The 17,746-nt window shown below is 45.7% G+C and overlaps 1 protein-coding gene across 2 annotated transcripts in view; it reads right to left on the reverse strand.

The window, feature by feature from the left end:
* SYT16 (synaptotagmin 16) overlaps positions 1-17,746 on the reverse strand; it is a 53,727-nt gene that overhangs the window by 32,639 nt on the left and 3,342 nt on the right. For both annotated transcript variants that reach the window (XM_040412278.1, XM_040412276.1), the window contains exon 2: positions 7,639-7,818. The gene's annotated coding sequence lies outside the window, so the exon portion shown is untranslated. The remainder of the gene's footprint in view (positions 1-7,638; positions 7,819-17,746) is intronic.

A 17,746-nucleotide genomic window follows, 5' to 3' on the forward strand; every position in this document is an offset into this window, starting at 1 on the left:
TCAAAAACTGCATGAGCTATTTGACAAAAATATATCATCATCATCCTCACAAGGCTGCATTTCGGTGCATTCAAAATCCTCAGAAGTTGTTTCCATGTTTAAAGACTCAGATACACGCTCTGCTCTCCTTGGAGATCCTTAGGGTTGTAAGGATGTTTCAGTTTGCTCAATTTCCACATTGCCATGCTCTCCCTCTGTTTCACCTAGTGTATGTGTATCACTGGTCTTCCTGCTCATGGCCTCTGCCTTCTGTTCCACTGGATTCTGACATCTGGCTCTCAAGCTCAAAGTTCTCAACCATTTCACATGTATCTGAAGGTTTATCTTTGATCTTGTAAACATCTCCAAAATCATTTCCATTTTCAAAAGGAATATTATGTTCTCCTGTGTATATATATATATATATAATATGTTTCCTTTGGACATTTTATAATCCATGTTTTTCCCCTTGAATTTGATGTGTCTTCTGGCATTCCTTGGCTTGAACATATGTTATATTCATCGTCATCTAGCATAATAATTTCATTAGAGTTATAAGTGAGATTTTTCTGCTTAGCCGAGCATTTCTGTGGTGTAGGAGTTTTACCCCCTAAGTCCTGGCCATCCACCTTTTCAGTGGGTGACTGTGTTCTGTCAGGAAGGAACAATGATGAGTCCATAGACTTGCCCAGATGTCGTTCTACTTCCTTTTTGCTTCTGAATGTTTTCCCTTCCGGACTTAAATAATACATGTCTCTACGTCTTTTAGAATCTCCCAATTTACGAATTTTTATCTTTCGCTTCCAGTTAACACCGATTTTAGGACAGTTTTCCCAGTTTGAAGTCTCGTTAGCAGGTGACCTCTGTGGAACAGCATTCAACTGTGTAGAAGGAGCTCCTGATTCCTCCTGAAGGCAATCTCTACATAGTATGCCCTCATACTTGTCAGGTAAAGGTACACTGCAGTTTTTACAGGTCCGATGTCTTGTTTTAGATGCAGCCTTGCCACTCTTTAAACTGCTAAACTCAAAACTTCTAGAGTCCCCAAATTGCCGACTGGTAAAAGGAGCTCCTTGAGGGATAGCAGGTTGTTCACTTGTGTAATGTTCTCCAGCAGGTAAGCTTTGCAGATTGACACGTACATTCATGTGGGGCTCTGTCTCTGGAGTTTTTTCTATTTCAGAATTGTTTGAAGCTGTTGCTTTATCAGTGACATTGACATCTGTACATCCAATCACTGCTTCTCCTGCTCTTGTTCCATTATTCTGATGAATAAGAGATTTTGACTGGTGAGAATCCAGTTTGCCGGAGGTACGAATAACTATCTGTCGTTTACAGCCATCACCCTCTTCAGAACAGTCTTTCCAGATTACGGTCTGGTTGGCAGATGACCTCGATGTGCATTTTTTAGGTTTTCCATCTGTGTCCTTTGAGCCTGAACTTTTCTGATTTTCCAAAGGTTCACGCAGATAATTGTTAGCAGGTTGATCTTTTGTGTTGGGGTTTGGTGATCCTTCAGAGGTGGCTTGGCCTTCAGATGTTCCTGGGCTCAATATTGTAGATTCAATATTTGATTGAAGTTGCGGAGCAGCATGAAGTTGGTTCTGTGCGTCATCTTTGCAGTGTTCTGCATTCTCGGCTGTTTTTCTTTTTGAAGTCTCTATAGCACTCCGTACACTCTGTGTCTGATAAATATGGCTCCGCAAGTGTTCAGAAAGAGTTCCTAGTTTACTTGGCAAAGAGTTCCTCTGTTGAGGACTGAGTAGATTAGAAACGGTTCCTCTGTTCTGTCCGTTTGGTGCACTCCACAGAGTTTTAATGTTATTTTCCATTTTCTCCAGTGAGGCATCATTGACACCGGTAGACACGTCTACCTTGTCCCCATCTCTCTCCAGGATAAAAGGAGAGCAGGAAGGTGATTCTGGTTCTGTCACAGAAAGATCCACCGATGGATGTGTTTCTGAACTTTCCTGTGCGCCAAGGTCCTTAGCTGGTTTTACGTTCAAAACATGTGATGAACATCCCTCTGAAGTATCGGGCATCATGGATTTCTTAGCATCTGTACAGCCTTCGGAGGGGAGCTTTTCCTTTCTGTTGGTAGAGTGTATCTGCAGAGTAGGAAGCTTAATGCCACCTGACATACCTAGAGAAGGTGCCACCCTTCTACTCTGGGGAAATTTAGCTGAGCATGAAGATGCATCCAGTGTACTCCTACACGACCTGTCTTCTATATTGCTGCCTGAGGACTGTGCGATAATGAGTTTGCAAATATCATTTGTTGTCTTTCTTCTTTTAGGAATATGAGCTGACATTCTGTCTGGTGTTTCCTCATCTTGTAAACGATCAGGGTGTTCTCCTATGAAATTTGTTTTTCTCAGTAGAGCGTCTTGAGGGATTAGCATGCACACTGATGCCAGGTAGTCTCTCTGGAGTCTTGTCTATATCTGTATTGCCTGAACATGACGAGTTATCAGTGACATCACTATCCAGTGCATCTTCTACAGCCATGTTATCATTTTGATGGTCCTGGTTTGCAGTCATTTCTATACACTCTGCGGTGACCCTGGAATTAGAACAAATTTATTTTTCAGAATTTTTAAACCGCAAAAAGGTCAGGCATTTAAAGGGTATTGCCATCTCAACAGAGTGCTGGATCGACTACTTCCAGTAGTCCAACAGCAGTGACTAGAGAAGTGGCTAAGTTTTTGAAATTCGCATGTCGCAGAAGAAGCAAACGTGTGAGTTGCACTACGGCCCCATTCATTCCTATGGCTACACTGTGACCTTTGGTTGTGCAACAGCTGTTGTGGCCAAAATTGCTGTGTAGATCTACCTTTAAAGTGAATGTGCCATCAGAAAATGTTAGTTTAACGATAAAGAATTTTCGTGAGATTTTTTTTCTAATTTTCATGATACTATATATTTTATAAAATGTATATAATCCTGCAATTTTTGCACTGACCACTACGTCATGATTTCATGTTCAGAATTACAATGACAAGACATCACCTCTACATACACTGCTCAAAAAAATAAAGGGAACACTTAAACAACACAATGTAACTCCAAGTCAATCACACTTCTGTGAAATCAAACTGTCCACTTAGGAAGCAACACTGAGTGACAATCAATTTCACATGCTGTTGTGAAAATGGGATAGACAACAGGTGGAAATTATAGGCAATTAGCAAGACACCCCCAATAAAGAAGTGGTTCTGCAGGTGGTGATCACAGACCACTTCTCAGTTCCTATGCTTCCTGGCTGATGTTTTGGTCACTTTTGAATGCTGGCGGTGCTTTCACTCTAGTGGTAGCATGAGACGGAGTCTACAACCCACACAAGTGGCTCAGGTAGTGCAGCTTATCCAGGATGGCACATCAATGCGAGCTGTGGCAAGAAGGTTTGCTGTGTCTGTCAGCGTAGTGTCCAGAGCATGAAGGCGCTACCAGGAGACAGGCCAGTACATCAGGAGACGTGGAGGAGGCCGTAGGAGGGCAACAACCCAGCAGCAGGACCGCTACCTCCGCCTTTGTGCAAGGAGGAACAGGAGGAGCACTGTCAGAGCCCTGCAAAATGACCTCCAGCAGGCCACAAATGTGCATGTGTCTGCTCAAGCGGTCAGAAACAGACTCCATGAGGGTGATATGAGGGCCCGACGTCCACAGGTGGGGGTTGTGCTTACAGCCCAACACCGTGCAGGACGTTTGGCATTTGACAGAGAACACCAAGATTGGCAAATTCGCTACTGGCGCCCTGTGCTCTTCACAGATGAAAGCAGGTTCACACTGAGCACATGTGACAGACGTGACAGAGTCTGGAGACGCCGTGGAGAACGTTCTGCTGCCTGCAACATCCTCCAGCATGACCGGTTTGGCATTGGGTCAGTAATGGTGTGGGGTGGCATTTCTTTGGAGGGACGCACAGCCCTCCATGTGCTCGCCAGAGGTAGCCTGACTGCCATTAGGTACCGAGATGAGATCCTCAGACCCCTTGTGAGACCATTTGCTGGTGCGGTTGGCCCTGGGTTCCTCCTAATGCAAGACAATGCTAGACCTCATGTGGCTGAAGTGTGTCAGCAGTTCCTGCAAGACGAAGGCATTGATGCTATGGACTGGCCCGCCCGTTCCCCAGACCTGAATCCAATTGAGCACATCTGGGACATCATGTCTCGCTCTATCCACCAACGTCACGTTGCACCACAGACTGTCCAGGAGTTGGCAGATGCTTTAGTCCAGGCTTGGGAGGAGATTCCTCAGGAGGCCGTCCGCCACCTCATCAGGAGCATGCACAGGCGTTGTAGGGAGGTCATACAGGCAAGTCGAGGCCACACACACTACTGAGCCTCATTTTGACTTGTTTTAAGGACATTACATCAAAGTTGGATCAGCCTGTAGTGTGTTTTTCCACTTTAATTTTGAGTGTGACTCCAAATCCAGACCTCCATGGGTTGAAAAATTTGATTTCCATTTTTAATTTTTGTGTGATTTTGTTGTCAGCACATTCAACTATGTAAAGAACAAAGTATTTCAGAAGAATATTTAATTAATTCAGATCTAGGATGTGTTATTTTTGTGTTCCCTTTATTTTTTTGAGCAGTGTATATAACACAGGACCCACCATTCACAATAGATGATATCACATCTCATCTACTTCCTCCTGATCTGCCTAGTAGACTCTCCTATGGAATTAAATAGTCAGATGCTGTCCATTGCATCTATGGATCATGTAGCTGCTCTCAAAGGACAAGGAGTCTCAATAAATTTTAGGGCTAGTGGCCAGCTCAAAAACAGCACTTTAGGATTTATTTTAAATATAGGGACATGGAAATAAAATGTAGAAAAAAAAATAACCCAAAATTCTAAAAACAAGTTTAACATAAAAATGTGATTTAAACCAGTGATCCCCAACTCCAGTCCTCAGGGCCCACCTCCCCAGAAATCCAGTTTTAACAAGAAATCCAACTTGAACTTGCAGAATGACCAATTCACAAACCTGAGCACTGATTGCCACTACATTTGATCCAACGAAGGTCTCTGATGCCTCTCCAATGAACCTCAGCCTCCCTGGTCTAAACCCCAAAGCCGATCATGAGCCCTCATGGCCATCAGCTGGATACTTAATGATCGGATGATCTCTGTAGTAAATAATGCTAGGGGCATCAGATACTTATGCCCCTGGTCGGTGGCTGCAGGTACTCTCCTGAATTTAATTGTATAGCCGTCCTCGGTGATAGTTGAATACTGCAGTGGGGCAGCGCCAGCAATATTTTGTGCTATGCTGTTAATATCCAAAGTTTAATTAACACTACCATTAGGTCCAAATTGGACGTTCCATGAGGTGGTGGTGCCAGCAGTGTTAAACCTTAGCCCAGCAGGCCCCTGATAATCAAGGATTTAGGAAAAAAACTGCAGCACTCGATGTCTTCATTCTTTGCATTGAAGACATCGAGTGCTGCAGTATTTCTTCCAAATCCTTGTGCTATACTATGGTATTTGGTTCTGCTGGGGTGGCATTTTGTGCTGCACTACGATATTGCTGGCCCTAATCGTTGTCCCTGGCTATTTGTGTTGGCCTTGCCTACTTGTGTTTTGCCGTCTTCTGTCAATTTGGACCCGTCTAAGACATGGGGCCTTTTTTTTTTTTTGTTTTTTTTCTTGGGCCACTTTAAGCTTTCAATCCGGGTCCTCGATTTGAATCCAACCAAGGAAAACTTTGGCATGGCATTTTCAAGTTCTCAAAAGGTTTCTTAATGCTGGCCTTACACATTAGATAGATGATGGCCAAACGCTCTGCTGAACCTTCCACAGATTCGGCTTGGCAAAGTATGCACATGTTCTCAATATGGAGAGAGGAGAAAGCCACTGCTAGATCCTGCTGGCAGTAGTTTATCTTCCCAAGAACAAGAGTATCAGGCATATTGAAATCCAACTGCCCAACACTTATCTTCTGCAACATTTGCCATTTGCTGGGAGTTGTAGTTTTGCAACATCTGGAGGGCTGCGGGTTGGGCATCCCTGGGGTAGAGCATTTGTATGAATCTTCCCGAACCTCATGTGAAAACTCCTTTAATATCAATAAAGCTGAAATGCAATACCAGACACAACCCTTGGTGTGGCGCTGTTTTGGAAGAAAGCAAACCCTTTAATTACTGGGAATCCGGAAGGAATGTTTTTCATCAATTGGGCCATTGAAGGTTAGGTTTGCGAATTGTTGCAAAAATTATTTGCTCAAGTGAACAAGAGCAATGGCTGCCTCAAACAGCTGATAGGTAGGGGTCCAGCACCCCCACCTATCTGAGACTGATGACTTATCTTTAGGATTGGACATCAATATCTATAACATGGACAACCCCCTTAATTCCTATTAAGGGACATTAGGCTGAGGTGCCCTCCTCCATAAACGAAGACCAATAGTTGAACCACCGTAATGATGTGGACGAGGATAGTTCCTGAGAACCATGGTGGATGCAACTATTGGCCTCTATGTATATACCAGCTGCCGCTTATGAAGTTTATTATCATGATCACAGATGACTCTTCCCCTTGAATTATTAAGACGTTAAACAGTCTATGCCAAAGCGGCAGCCGTATGCAATGGATTGGTGGGACCTTCCCTCATCCCATCATCACAAAGAGATTCTCCATCATATTGGAAGTCCATTATTCAGCAGTCAAACCTTGAGCTTTCACTTTTTTTGCTCTTCTTGCACCCAAGCTCCGTTTCTTTCTGTGGCCAGCCCCTCCCTTTTAGATTTGCCACTGCCTGGCCCTGTCAATCATAGCAGCCAAGGAAGGGCTGGCCACAGAAATGAGTGGAGTTTGGCTCTTGCAACAAGAGCAATGGTGACGCCCTCATGCACCAAAGACCCCAAAAGACCTAATCTGCTTATTAAGACAAAGTATCATAACTCGAGAACAAAGCCTCAGATCAGCAACAACTATGTGTCTATGCAAACAATTGGATAGGGAGGTCACTGGTAACAGATTCCTTTTCATTGATTCTCAGCTGAAGGTATAGACGAAGATAAAGGAACGACTTAAGGCCATTCCATGATATACCGTCTAGGTTCAATAAATGTGAACCTTGTAGACTATTTGAGAAGAGAAGATGCTAATTACAACATAACATGCAGAAAACCACTATGTACATTATCAGCATACACAAAGCACACACAGACAGTTCCATATGGCTTCACTTACGTGTATCAGAAAGCATGCAGTGATATCTACAGAACATCAATGAAGACCAGGAACATTTTAGGAGATAATTGTAACAATTAGGGTAAGACCCCATTAGTTTCCAATGTTGTGTATAAAGGACTAGGATAAGAACTAGGATCAATGGTCCAATGTGGAGTATAACAAACTCAGGCGAGACCCTAATAAAGTTTCGAATCTTGAGTATAATGAACTAGGGCAGGGCTGGCCAACCTGTGGTTATCCAGCTGTTGTAAAACTATAATTCCCACCATGCCCTGCTGTAGGCTGATAGCTGTAAGCAGTATAGGAATGCTGGGAGTTGTAGTTTTGCAACAGCTGGAGAGCCGCAGGTTGGCCATTCCTGAACTAGGGTAATGGACCAATACTGAGTATAAAGAACTTGGGAAAGAACCTCCTAATAAAGTTTTCAATACAGATTTTTGGCAATGCAAAACTTACCAAGTCCTTGCAGAACTCCAGATTTTTCTTTAGGCCGTTTTTTCCTCCTACGTTGGTCCAAACATGGGAAGTCCCCAATTTTTTCAAAGCACAACTTCTTATTTATAAGGAGGAAAAGAATTGCCAGGAGAACAATGAATACACCTACTGCAGACAGAAAACCAATGGCCTCCGGAGTGACTAGAAAAAAAAAAAAAGTCCATAATTTATTAATGGAGAGGGCTATGAGACGGGAGATAAATTTTACCAAAAATATATTGGGGAGATTTAGAATAATGGGAGGATATGTGAAATAAACCCATCTGTCCTGTGAGGCATCTTAGCCAAAGAGCTGAGCTGGTAGGGGTCAAGTGATGCACTCCAGGAACTGAGGAAATGGTATGTTTCGACAGAGTTATTGGGGCAGAGTCAATAATTTTGGCTTCTGGTTTGGCTCCTCAAGGCACCATTTAGTGGTTGGAATAGAACCCACTAGCTTTAATAACTCATTAAACAGATGATCTAATCGAAGGCCTACCATTGAGGTGGCATGAGATCGGTAAGACTGATGATCCTCAAAGTCTCCCATGAATGGAAATCGTGACAAGATTGGTTCTTTAGATAGGAGGTGATAAATATGTCCAACAGCCACTTCTCTCCTTTTTCATAGAAGTAACATTTATAGGGCCAACACATGGGGAGCTAGATGATTATAAAGGTGGTTTCAATTGCTGAAGGCTATCTTTGATAGCAGAAGAAACCACACTAGTCTTCAAGCACATGGCTGTATCAAGCTTCCCTAGAAACCTTATAGGACCTTATTCTACCATGGTACTGCAGCACACAGAGGTTCTTCTACCATGTGCATGGGACCTAAAACGGATACTTATGGCCAGATTGTACCGGGATTATGACAACTCAATGACTTGCCCCATATGCCATTATAGCATTATAACAGTAAAAAAAATCAGCTAAAGGACTGTCTTAAAGTCTACATCTAGTGATATAATCTGAAGATACAGCAGCAAATCACTTGTAACTCCCCAAGACACACGATTTAGGGTAGTGTAGGCTAATGGGCATGGTTGCACCCAGTATTTAAACATCTACAGAGCAACTGTATCCTAAAAGGCAACCATCCCCCATGACAGGTCCTCTATCTAAAAGGGTGTTCCCACAACAAACAACTTTGACTATTATAGACCAGTTCTTTAAATATCAGTAACAAGTAATAAGTAATTTGAGTCATTTGAGTTACAGTAACTGTAGGTAAATCCTCCTAAGTCCTCTTCACCGCCCCACACCCACAGATTTACATCAACTCGCAGGTCAACAGAGATTGTTTATTTAAAGGATTTAACTGCATAATCTTATTACACTCTGTTTTCCCTCCTATAAAATATGGATCACGAATAAGATATCGTGCAAAGGTGAAGGCTGGACGTATTTTACTAATATAAATTACGTTTTTTTTTAATAGAAAATGTCACACAGAATAAAGATTACATCGTTCTTGATGTACAAGAACTTCCTGAAATATGAGTAGGACGGCCCCATACAAGTTATTACACACATGCAACCACATTTAACATCAAATGAAAAATAAAGTAACTTTGCTTTAGATCTTAATTACAAATTTTTTATTGTACTGTTTCTCTTTGGTAACAGAAACTAAGTAATATAATCCCGCAGCCCTCCAGTCTCATACCATTTGCCCCCTACTTTGTGCCAATATACATTTGGTAAGACGGGTAAAAGAGAATATGACTGAGGGATCATCAGACTACACAGAGTTGGTTTGTTGTCTGTTACCATGGTGATTCATTGTCTGCATAGGAGCTGTAGAAACGATGGACGTTTTTTTTATTAAGACCTATTGCAAAGTTGCTTTATTTTTCATTTTCTATATATATTGATAGTATTAAAAATTGTTGAGGTGGATATAGCCTGAAAATAAAGGTATTGTACAGATTCCCTACTAAAGCTAGAACTGTCGGTGAAATCAATAGCACGTGCTGGGGATGGACAGGACAAATGGCAAAACAAAGACAATAATACCAGGGAATCTATACCTCCTGGCTTCAGAGGCTTCGGGCTTTGGCCTCTGTGTCCAGCAAAGCTGAAGGTGCTCTAGCTGGCTTAGACAGGACACATCCAGCAGGGATGTGGACCTGCTTCCTTCCCCAAGCAGGGGGTACTCTCCACTGATCTCTAACTAACTAAACTCCTCCTTAGAGGGAGAGAAGAGAATGGAAAAAAGGTTCCATCCTTGCTGCCACGTTCTGGTGAACCAGGTACATTACATGAACAGTTGCATAGAAATAGCAATGCACATTGTAGTGGACTGAAATAAATGCATAAGATGACACTGTGTTAGCCCATAGAAGACAGTAGCGGGGTACGGAGTGGTAATGGCACTCCGGGGCATTACAGATGTACCACCTGACTATCCCAGTGGCGGGCGCTTGGTTGGCAGTATTCCAAAATTAGATTTGGCTGCTTTGCCGACTTTTACAAAGAAAAAAATCTACTTTGTCATAAAGCGCATTTCTTTGTAAGTAGTAGGGAGCGGCAATTGCGATGCTCGACGTCAAATGCCGCATTTAAAGCCGATTTAAGCATCTGATAGTAATAAATTTAATATTAAATTAGTATAAAAAAAAAATTCATACTTGCCTCATCCATTTGCTCACGACGGGCCGGTCGCCGCCATCTTGTTTAAAGATCTGGTGCAAAATCTCGAGCGTCCTGTGATGACGTCATCGCGTCGCCTGGTGTGGTGACGTCATACTTCACTGCCCACAGGATTTCATGCGAGATCTTCAAGCAAGATGGCGGCTGGCCCGTACCTGGATGAGGTAAGTATGATTTTTTTTTTTTTTTTTACACTATTTCAAGTAAAACTGATTTGCTACCACGAAGCACGAGGAAATTTTGGCTTTGTGGCAAATCTAATTTATCCTGAAATTCAGATCATCAACACTAATCCTCAAGATCAGATCTGCGGGGGGGGGGGGGGGGGGGGATACGACACACTCCTGACGCCCACGCCGAACAGCTGTTCGAAGAGAATGAAGCGCTTGTGCGAGCGTTGCTTTATCTTCACTGCTTATCTGCTCACTTGACGTTGCAGCGGGGAACAGGGTTATTTGCAGCTCGTCTATGGAGTAGCTAAAATAACACTTGCTCGTCGCTGCAATGTCAACAGCAAGCTGGTAAACGGTATTCTCTTTAAACAGCTGATCGGCAGGAGTGCCGGGAGTCGGACCAGCGCCGATCTTATACTAATGACCTATCCTGGGGAAGTTCATCAATATAGGAATCAAGCGAACCCCTTTAAGGAACAATAAATTATAGATAATACACACAAAATATTAAAATATTCTAGGACTTCTTCTATTAATCACCTTCCCCTTGGTCCGTTTTTGTCTGATATAACAATTAAAACTGAGAAAATATATAAAGAAATCTGAGCCTCGGCCATATCCCCCCTCCTCCCTCTCACAGCCCTGTACTAAGCTGTAAGACAAGTGGCTGGAGCAGGAGCCTCCCTGCTGTGTCCTGTCTGCAGTTAAAGGGGTTATCCCCTCTTAGACAATGGGGGCATATTGCAAGGATATGCCCCCATTGTCTGACAGGTGCGGGTCCCTACAAGGAGAACGGAGTGGAGAAAGTTAAGGAGGGCGCACCTCGCATGCGCAGCCGTCCTCCATTCATTTCTATGGAGCCGCCGAAAATAGGCGAGCACTGGCTCGGCTATTTCCGTCGGCCCCACAGAAATGAATGGGAGCTGTGTCCGCGCATGCGCAGTGCGCTCCCATTCACTTCAACGGGAGAGGCGGGGAGCAGGTGGTGGACGGAAACACTGGGTCCTCCAGCCGCAACGCTCCCCGGCTCCGTTCTCCTTGTAGGTGCGGGTCCCAGAGGTTGGACCCGCACCTATCAGACAATGGGGGCATATTCTAGCGATATTCCCCCATTGTCTAAGATGGGAATACCCCTTTAAGCCTCTAGCATCTCGGGAGCAGATGATCAGGAGCTTATCCCGTGTTGCCTGCAGGATTTCCGTTTGTGTTTAGGATCAGTGCTGCGGACTGATGGCGAGGGCAACAATGTTTCTTGTTTTCTTTTAGCATTTATTTCTAGGTGTAATATTCATTTAAATTCCGTCTGGTTGGAGCTATCAAGGAGTTATTTGTCAGCAAAGAAGGTGACAGTGAAATGAGCACACGGATTGCATCAGTGTCTGGCTCGCCCCGATCAGATGACTGCGAAGTCGCATGAGAATACGTGTTTGCTCTGATTATTAACACCTACAGCGGCTGCTATTAATTTATAGCCAGGCTCTAAAATCACAAGTCCCTTTGTCACCATGTGACAGCAGAAAGCAGCATTAGGCCTCATTCACACATACGCGGAGTGCACGAGCGCACGGCGTCATTGGTTGCTATGACACTGTGCGGTTTGTGCCGCCGCTGTACAGTAATACCCTCGTATGATCTATACGAATGTATTACTGTACTGCGGCGGCGGCACGAAGCGCACGGTGGGTGTCATAGCAACCAATGATGCCGTGCGCTCGTGCACTCAGCAGGACGAGTTTTCACGGACCGTGGTCCATGAAAATCCACAAATGTGTGAATGCGGCCTTACAGAACTATTACGGGGAAAAAGGTAAACTGTAGAAACTTAGTGGAATATTGAATTGTATCCGTCCCCTATACAGCGCCCGACATATGTAATAGTACCTACCTACAGTGACCATGTGACAGACAAATATACTGAGTTCATTCTCACTCAGGTTTGTCTTCCCCACAATTCACAAGAGGGTTCATGTGAAGTCTTGGAGACTTAAAGGGGTGCTCCGATCACAGACAATGGGGGCATATTGCTAGGATACTCCCCATTGTCTGATAGGTGCGGGTCCCCTCTGGGACCCACACCTACACAGAGAACGAAACGGAGAGAGTGGTGGCTGGAGGACCCGGGGTCCGGCCACCGCCAAGCGCTCTCCCCATACAAGTGAGTAGGAGCGCATTGTGTATAGTACCACAGTAACAGATCTATATAGTGCAAAAATTATTTGCATAGGTTCACATGGAGTATTTGTGGTGCAGATTTTGGCACAGATCCTGCATCAGGTTTTTTTTTTTTTTTAAAGGGAACCCGTCATCCACTTTATGCTGTCCATACTAACAGCAGTATAAAGTAGAGACAGGTGAGTGGATTTCAGCGGTCTGTCATTTAAAAGTTAAAAGTAAGTGGTTGCTGAGAACCAACATCACAATCATTGCAGACTGGGCCTGGAAAAGAGTCCCGGCCACCTGAGAAGAGTCCTGGTTATTCATGAGTTCCTGCTCTCCTGCCCACCTGCTGATGGCTGACAGTCTTCTACCTAGTTTTCTCCCTTTCTCTCTAGGAGAGAACTGCCAATCATCAGCAGATGGGTGAGAGAGCAGGAGATTAGGAATAACCAGGACTCTTCTCAGGTAGATTTGACTCTTTTCCAGGCCTGGGCTGCAGTGATTATGATGCTCGTTCTCAGCAACCACTTACTTGTAGCTCATGAGTGACACATCGCTGACATCAGCATTTCTGTCACTATTTTATGCTGCCCTCAGTGAGGTCAGCATAACGTTGATGACAGGTTCCCTTTAGGCACAGGATGGGTAGGTTTACGCAAAGTATTTTCCTGATGCTGAATCTTGACGCGTCACAATGGACAGGACACAGGCCGAAAAAACCCATCATAATTGACATGCAGATTTGTGACACCCCCGAGTGGTATTGCCACTCCTACACCCTGCTACTATCCCCAATGGTCTAACCTCATGTCATCCCTTGCATTTATTCCAGGTCCTCCACACTGTGAATTTCTAATGTTATGTAACTGTTCATGTAATGTGCCTGGTTTACCAGCAGGTGGCAGCAAACACGACAGAGATGTACTTGGATAGAATGGAACTTACCATTCTATTCTAACCCCCTTTGTAGGGGAGTGGGCCAGCCCTACTTCCTGCATGAAGGATGGGGACCAGTTAGTTTCAGTCTAGCTTACTCCCTGCTAGGGGAAGGGTGTGCAGGGGCACGTCTCTGCTGGACGTGCCCACACCAGCCAGAGCACCTTAAGCTCTGCTGGCCATGGAGGCCAAAGCTTAAAGCCTCAGGAGCCAGGAGGAAAGTTCCCTGGCATAACCTAGAGTCAGACTACAAAGTGAAGTGCACAGGGCCGCTGATAGGCCAGTACAGCTGGCCCAGTTGTACCGGGCCCGGCTGGCAGGGGGGCCCGGGCTGCCGACTCCCGAGCCATTTTAATTTTTTTGCTGTCAGTGGGCTGGCTCCAGTAACAGCAGGCAGTGTGGGGGCGGCGCTCACTCACTGACGTCACACGCCTGCTCCTCCCACTAGGCGGCGCAGGCGCGTGACGTCAGTGAGTGAGCGCTGCCGCCCGCACTTGTTACTGGAGGGTGGAGGGAGGAGGCAGGAGCTGAATGTAAGGTAGTATTTTAGTAAAGAGATGAGCGCTGTGCCTGTGCTAAAATTAAAGTTACTGTCTGCAGCCTGCACGGCTGCACCGATTTATTAATGTATACTACTGTGAGTGGCGGGGGGGGATCTATATGGATGACGTCATGACGGCACTGTTATAGGGAGGGCGGGGGATCCGTGGATGGCACTGTTATGGGGGGGGGTCTGTCATGTGGATGACACTTATGGGGGGGGCCGGGGGGTCTGTGGATGACACTTATGGGGGGGATCTGTGGATGGCACCATTATGGAGGGGGATCTGTGGATGATACTGTTATAGGGGGGGATCTGTGGATGACACTGTTATGGGGGGGATCTGTGGATGACACTGTTATGGGGGGATCTGTGGATGACTGTTATGGGGGGGATCTGTGGATGGCACTGTTATGGAGGGTATCTGTGAATGGCACTGTTATGGAGGGGTATCTGTGGATGACACATAGCATAAGATGCTATATACGGTATGTGTCATCCACAGATCCCCCTCTATAACAGTGCCATCCACAGATCCCCCCATAACAGTGCCATCCACAGATCCCCTCCATAACAGTGCCATCCACAGATCCTCTCCATAACAGTGCCATCCACAGATCCCCTCCATAACAGTGCCATCCACAGATCCCCTCCATAACAGTGCCATCCACAGATCCCCTCCATAACAGTGCCATCCACAGATCCCCTCCATAACAGTGCCATCCACAGATCCCCTCCATAACAGTGCCATCCACAGATCCCCTCCATAAAAGTGCCATTCACAGATCCCCTCCATAACAGTGCCATTCACAGATCCCCTCCATAACAGCGCCATTCACAGACGACCCCCCAGCGCCATAAATATCACTTGTAGACAAATCTGCATGTTGTTTCAAGGCGGCGTCCGGGGAGGGGCCAAGGGCGGGGCCAGGGGTGTGGCTGAAGGAGGGATCAGGGGGTGGAGCTGAAGGGGGCCCCGTCATGTATGCTGTACGGGGCCCCATGATTTCTATCAGCGGCCCTGGAAGTGCAGCATACAGAAGAAGCTAAGTTATACAGCCAGCCTGTCAGTACAGCAGAGTCAGAGAGAAACAGATATAGCAGAGTGGAGTTTGCCTGCCAATTTAATGCTAAAGCCTGCTGGAACCAAGACAAAGCCTGTAAACCGTTTTGGAGAACGTTTATGCAAAGTAAAGCTGCCATTGAACTTCATATCAAGGTCTGGACTGCAGTTATTCTTTATTTATTGGTTCGGAGAAAAATCCTGGGTTCCAGCCGTATCCAGGTAGGAGCACTGTGACACGCATAAAGAGACACATTTTAGGCCGCACTATACCACTTGGCATTCCTACACCTGGGTCGCGTTATAGAGGGCCCTAGGGGGAGGCGCCCGTTGCAGATTCCCCATTTTAATCAATGGGGAAGTGTCTGCTTGCATTTTTGGCACGAAAACCACACCAAGAATACTCAGTTTGAACATACCCAAAGTACTCTGTGTGGGAAGCTGGTGCTCATTGCTCATGTTGAGTTTTGAGCATTTTTCAAGGGGCATTTTACAAGGTTTTCAGACCAAAAATTTGCTCCAAGCCGGCAGTTGTCACCCATGTCACCCATTTCTGCCAGATCTTTCCCCAGCTGCTGCAGCCATGACGTCTTTACTGACCTCAGCGATATAGGATCGGGCCAAGACCACTGAGGCCAGTGATTGGCTGCAGCGCTCATATGAATATTCGGGCATGTCATCTCTGCAGCCAGACAAAGACCAGCGGGGAAGTGACCGGAAATAAAACAGGCCACAGCGAATTGATTTGCAGAGTTCTGCACCCAAGACGGCGTGCCCCCGAAGCTGAGGATGCTCCCTCTACCATTTGACTGACAAGGCTGGACATCTTGGGTAGCCTGGGAAATATCGCACCGACACCGCTGCTATGAGAAGTGGGGCAACCACAGAGGTTCTGATTCCGCTGCTGGAGCAGCGACTGCACATGTTGAACAGTCACTGCAGAACCTTTGTGCTTGCACCACTCAGAGCAGCCGAGATGTCCAGCCAATCAAGCAGTAGGGAGAGTGTCCTCCGCTTCGGGGACACCCCATCACAGGTGCAGAATTCTGCTTATTAAGACAAGTTGATTCTTCCAAATCTATTTGCTCATCTCTAGTCAGTATACATTAAACCCCTATAATGACCCTCTTCCAATGCCCGGACACCTCATATAGATTATACTTACCCCGCTACCCGACACCCGTGTCGGTCCTGATCCCTGCGCGGCCACCGCTGCACCTCCCTGTTGCGCAGATCTAAACGTGCGTCAATGTGGGAGAGGGGCAGCCAATAGCAGGCCGCTACAGGGACGAGCCTCCCTAGCATTGCGGGTGACGCTAGGGAGGGTCATCCCCGTTGCGGCCTACTATTGGCTGCTCCCCCATCGCCGGATGTTTTGATCTGCTCAACAGGGCGGCCGTGCCAGGATCAGGAACGACGCGTGTCCCGGGGAGTGGGGTAAGTGTAACCTATATAAGGTGCCCAGGCATTGGGGTGGGGGGGGGTCATTATAGGGGTTGGATGACCCCTTTAATTTATGATACAGTACTTGCATGCTTGAGTGACATTTCTGAATAAGTCGGGCAACTCCTTTAAATCGGAAGGTATTTTGTGCCTAGAAGTATCTGCAGTGTAAATACTGGTATAGAGGAGCCAAATCTTTGAATCCTCAGACAAATATATGTACCATAAAGGACACGCGCTCGTAGCTATAGAAATCAACTTCCTATGTGTGATATTATATAATTAGCTGCTGGGTTCTTTATCCCCAAACTCTGGCGTCCGCCTGTTTGTGCTTCCCCCATGACACCGAGTCAAATAATAGTCTCTCCTCATCCTTACTTCATGCAAATGTTTGGTACAAAATGACAAAATATTATGCCTTATTACCTCCATTAATTACACTTTCTATATGTGTGTGCCACAAGCTATTATTTTCCCCCTGGTACAAAGACATTTTTCATTACCGGATTGTAATGACTGTACTTGCACGGAGGGAGGGGGGGGGTTGCGTAGGAAGAGGTTCTTCAGGAAGCCATACAGAGAAGGTAAGTCAGTGATTAGCAGAGAGCCTCGTTCAAATGTGCACGCCCACTCGCACGCCCACACTTTGTGCTGCATTGTATTCGTTTCGCCGGGTTGGCTGGGCAGCGAGGCATCCAGAACCATCTGCAGTGCGATCGGTAATTAGCACGTATCAAAGTGACACAATAATCACTTTGGTGGCAGCGGAGGTCCTGAAGAGCCCCCTGTACATGGCAATCGAGGGTTCGGAACGCTGTTATTTTCCATAGACGTATATTATGCATGACACATTCATTTTTCAATCGCCGACGCAATTTTTTTGCGATTATTTGACGCAGCAGGTTCTCATTTGCTGAAAATAAGTTTTTGTTACTTAAATATTGCCTCCCCCCCCCCCCCCCTTCTGCAATTCAGTCTACAGAAATGCACAGCCTCCATGTGCTGCTCTACAGGCACCACGTGCATAAAGATATCCTCCCCTAGGGGCCAATATTTGTAGGGCAAAATATCTCCAAACATATGACAGTCCATATAAATACAGACATGCAGTACAGGCTCCAT

The sequence above is a fragment of the Bufo bufo genome, chromosome 11 (assembly GCF_905171765.1).
Source record: "Bufo bufo chromosome 11, aBufBuf1.1, whole genome shotgun sequence".
Classification (NCBI taxonomy): domain Eukaryota; kingdom Metazoa; phylum Chordata; class Amphibia; order Anura; family Bufonidae; genus Bufo; species Bufo bufo.